The 4,814-nt window shown below is 41.2% G+C and overlaps 1 long non-coding RNA gene across 1 annotated transcript; it reads left to right on the top strand.

Moving 5' to 3' along the window:
* The first annotated feature begins 433 nt into the window (after positions 1-433).
* On the top strand, positions 434-4,361 carry LOC122989401. Its single transcript, XR_006405043.1, has 2 exons — positions 434-616; positions 4,026-4,361. It is a non-coding gene; the product is annotated as an uncharacterized LOC122989401 (long non-coding RNA).
* The last annotated feature ends 453 nt before the right edge of the window (positions 4,362-4,814 follow it).

Raw genomic sequence — 4,814 nt, 5'->3', positions numbered from 1 at the left:
GCATTCACTGATGCTGATATTTCATTTTAGAGCTTTTATCAGTTGATACCGATGACGTGCTGATAATATTGTGCGTCCCTAATAATAATAATTGACCCTGTTTGCAGTCGGAGGCGTCCTGTCAACAGTTTTACAGGCGTCTCTTTATAATGGCGGTCTCTGGGGAAAACAATAATACAGAAGTAGGCAACAGGCTACTACAGTCTGACATGATAAGTTAGTTTATTTTTGATGATGACAGCCGGAGACGACGGCGTTTAAACGCTGAAATTATTTCATTATAGTCCAACGTTTCAGTCAGTTTCAGAGGAGATCAGTCAGTGTGTCGTCATTGATGCCAGTTTTTATCCGACTGACATTTGAAAGAATGAAACAGTTCGAGCCTGAAACGTCCGGGTCGTTACTACTCGCATCCCGTTGAGGAGAACCTGACCTCCTCACCTGGTTTTATCTTTATCTTTGTCTATTCATTGACTGTTATTCACTGGATGAAACGAAGCCTTCTGATTGGACCGCGGCCACCTGGACTGGCCCGCAGGTTAAGACGTCTCACAGACTCCAACAGTCACCGAGACGAGAGTTATGAGATGTTTTACAGGAGGAAACTGCTGCACAGGTTTGTTTCAAATGAGCTGTTCTGTTAGTTGGCACGGCAACCAGGCAACATGTTTGTGTGTGTGTGTGTGTGTGTGTGTGTATGTGTGTGTGTGTGTGTGTGTGTGTTGCTTGTTAAAAAAAAAAAAAAACTATAAAACATTCAAACAGTGTCTGGACGTTGCTGAGTCATGAAGGGAACTGCTGCTGCTTTACTGTTTCCACACACACACACACACACACACACACACACACCAAGAACACAGAGGCATTCTGGGTCGTCCCGCGGCGGCTCCCTCCCTCCGTTGGCCTCCATCAGAGCGGGGAATCCCTAACAACGCTCTGTTGCCATGGGAGACGCAACACACTGAGACTACACACACACACACACGTGTATATTTTCACACACACACTCGGTCCTGCTGTGAGAGCCAACGCACACACACACACACACACACACACACACACACACACACACAGCTACCACTGACGTCATTTCAACTGTATTTTATTAATATTTTATTCTTATTATTTATGTATTTATGTATTATTTATTATTTATTTGCTTACATTCTGCAGTTGTAAACATAAACATGGAGGGTTTAAGCAACATTTTCTAGTAACCAGTTTATTTATTGGAAACGTTGTAACTTGCTAGAATATTATGAGGAATGATGTTTTTAATAAGGAATATTAGTAGTTTTAATGTCTGACATCAGAACCGCAGGAATCAAAGCTGAATATCTGTGAATTTAACGACCAGCAAGTTTCCTGGATCTGAGTAAAGTTTGTCTAAAACTGTAACACAGTTTCTCCTCTCGGTCCTCATCAGTCAGCGTCGATTTCTGCTTCCAAATAAGGAAACAGGTTGTTGGCTCAGTGTGTGTGTGTGTGTGTGTGAGTGTGTGTGTGTGTGTGTGTGTGTGTGTGTGTGTGTGTGTGTGTTCTGGACAGTGTGTTTTGGACGAGATGATCTTTTACTGGAAAGATTCACGCTGAGCAGAGACGGAGCTGGAACAAAGGAAGCTGAGGACAAAGTCAAACTCTTCAGGAATGTGAAGAATGAAGCGAACATTTCTCTGGAAGCAGGACCCCCCCCCCCCCCACACACACACACACACACACCCCTCTCCTCCCCCCCCCTCCCTCTCTCTCTCTCTCAGTTTCTGTTTAACGAGCTTTATTGGCATGAGGACAGAGCTCATGTTGCCAAAGTAAACACATATCAGAGATAACAGTAATAACAACATTTATTATAATTAACTAACAATGAAAACAATAATAATAATAATAAATGTTTTCCTGTGTGTAAAATCACAAACCCTCATAAATAAAGATTATAACTCAAATATGACAACCAGCCAATCAACAAGCAGATAAACAACAACAGTCAGTATTTAATCTGATGGTGTTTCTCTCCCGACAGATCTGATTGATCTGATCGATCTGATTGATCTGATTGATCTGATTGACTCTCAGATTCTTGATATTTGTGAAGAATAATGTTCTCATTTCTGCATATTTGTTGCAGTGAAGCAAAAACTCTCAGTTCAAATGAGAAACAGACTTTTATTACCAAAGCAAGTGTGAAATAAAAACAACAAAAACTGTACATGTAGGAATATATATATATATATATATATATATAAAGATAAGTAAAAATAACTTAAAATAACCATCTATGCTATACTATATTATACTACACCATATGTTATACTATATATTTGACGTGTGGATGAATCGTTCTGAATCTCCAGAACAGTCAGACTCAGCAGGAACAACATCAGGCTGTAAACAACACTCGTTAGTTTGTCGCTATGACGACACAGTTGAATGAATGACAGACAAACTGTCGGAGGATTCATCCGTCACCTTCATTCATCTCACACGTCAAACATCAGTTAAACCAGTAATTATTATTATTATTATTATCATTATTATTATTATTATTATTATTATTATTATCATTATTATTATTATGAATCTGTGTTCCTGCACTTCTTCAATTTGTCTTCAATTATTTTAAATTATTTCCAGCAGTTTATTCCTTTCTTTCTTGTTTTATAAAGTTGTATCTAATACAGTGTAAAATGTTTTGATATTAATGTCGACTGTCAGGATGAAGATGAAGATGAATTTCTACTTTTGTGCAAATAAAGTTATTTTGTTTTGATTTGCTGGATGTTTCCAGCTGTCTTCAGAGATTTAAACGCCGCTGTCTGAGCGACTCCGTCTTAGTGCTGCAGAAACATCATCATATTTTACACAACAGAGTTCTTCCAGCTGCGTGTCGACACTTTGACTCTTTGCTGTTTCTACATGATATGAAGCAGCTGCAGAAAGAAAGAAACTCTGAACTGAAAGAAAGAAGACTTCCATCTCTGTCTCTGTGACATTAACCTGAGGACAAAACCCTCACATGTCATCAGAGCAGCAGCTGACGCTCTGTAACCGTCTTAAAGACCTTTGAGTTGATTAAACACAACTAGAACAATGTTTCCACCAGTGATGCAAACATGTCAGCAAAGTTCAACAAACTATCAAACATCACTTCGGTTCAGAGTGAAATATTTCAACAACTATCGGACGGATTGATGTGAAATGTGGATGAACTGCAGTAACTCTGATCTTCTGACGTTTCATCAGGTCAAAGTTTAGTTTATGAACAAATATCTGCAAGAACTACTGACGACGTTTCCCATCATGTGCTTTGTGTTTACAGCTAACTAGCGTGTGTTAGCATGCTGCAGCTGTAGACGCTAGTTCAGTGTTAAATATGAACTCAGAGTTCAGAGGTTTGACGATGCTGCTGATTCACAGGAGCTTCGACACTCAGGAACCAGATCAGCAGCGTGACGTAGAAAACATCTGGTAGTGTTTCCAGGTTTTAACCACAGACTGTATAAAAACATGGACGTAGTTACCGTGACGTCACTCGTTGGTTTCTGAAGAGCGGTTTTGAAGCTCAAAGCGAGCCGCTCCGGCCGTCGCCATCTTGGCAGTACATGACGCTGCCTAACTCCCAGCCAATCAAAAACAAAAGAGGAAATTAGCTATAGAGACCTAAACCGTTGTTTGTACCAGGCTGTAAACATGTTTATTTCTGCTGTAAAGTTGGACATTTTAACATGGAGGTCTATGGGGATTGACTCGCTGTTGGAGCCTCAAGTGGTCGTTCAAGGAACTGCAGTTTTTTGCTTCGTTTTACAGCCGCAGAGGTTGCTGCTTGGTTTTAACCTGCATGCCTTTTGATCTGCAAATTATTAAATGCGAGCTGTGCAGCCGGTGTGTGTGTGTGTGTGAGATCTTTATGCACTCAATCATTTTCTCACACTCGTCCCACTGAGCTGCCAGCTGATCTCAGGCAGGAGCGACGACGCTAAAACCTTTAAACACTCTTTTACAAACAATCTGTTTTCTTTCTTTTGCAGATATGTGTCAGTCAGTCATCATCTCGCGCCACCAACACTTGAACAAAGTGTGTCACTCTGCAGGAACCATGCAGGAAGAGCAGGTCAGAGGTCAGAGGTCACTGCTCAGCTAAAACACCCCCCCCCCCCCCCCCCACTCTTATGTACCAGCTGAGTATGTAATGCATATTCTGAATGATGTTTTATATGTGATGTGCTGTTTGTAAGTTTAGCTAATTGTATTGTTTTGAATTGTTTGTATTGTTTTTTTATATCTTCCTGCTTTTATATCTATCTCTATATCTAACTCAGGCCCACAGTTGTGTTGTGTTCAATAAAATACTGAACTAAACTAAACTAAACATGGATTGAACATCAGCAGCTTCTCTCTGCTCGGATGATTCGGTGGAAATACGAAGGAAAGACAGTTTACTTTCTGTTGTTCTGCAGAAGCTTCAGCTGGAGTCCTGCTGGGTTTCAGTGCTCAGACGGTGTTTAGAGAAACAGGAAGGACGAAGGGGCAGGGAGCTGGACATTCAGTTCAGAGACTGTCTGTGCCGCAGGGAGCAGAGAGCATGCTGGGTAATTGTTGTAGTTTGTTTACGAGGTGAAGAGAGAGAGAAAGAGAGAGGGAGAGCAAAGGAGAGAGGCGGGAAGAAGGAGGGAAAGAGAGAGGGAGAGGATTTCCTCTCAACGGCTGCAAATACCAAGAGGAAGAAAGAGGATGAGGAGGAGGAGGAGGAGGAGGAGGTGAAGGAGGAGGGGGAGGAGGTGGAGGAGGAGAGCTGTCTAAAACATTCCTGAACTGAT

This window comes from Thunnus albacares, chromosome 9 (assembly GCF_914725855.1).
Source record: "Thunnus albacares chromosome 9, fThuAlb1.1, whole genome shotgun sequence".
Taxonomy (NCBI): domain Eukaryota; kingdom Metazoa; phylum Chordata; class Actinopteri; order Scombriformes; family Scombridae; genus Thunnus; species Thunnus albacares.
The sequence above is the reverse complement of the archived record's forward strand: the minus strand, read 5'-3'. Positions and strand labels throughout refer to the sequence as shown.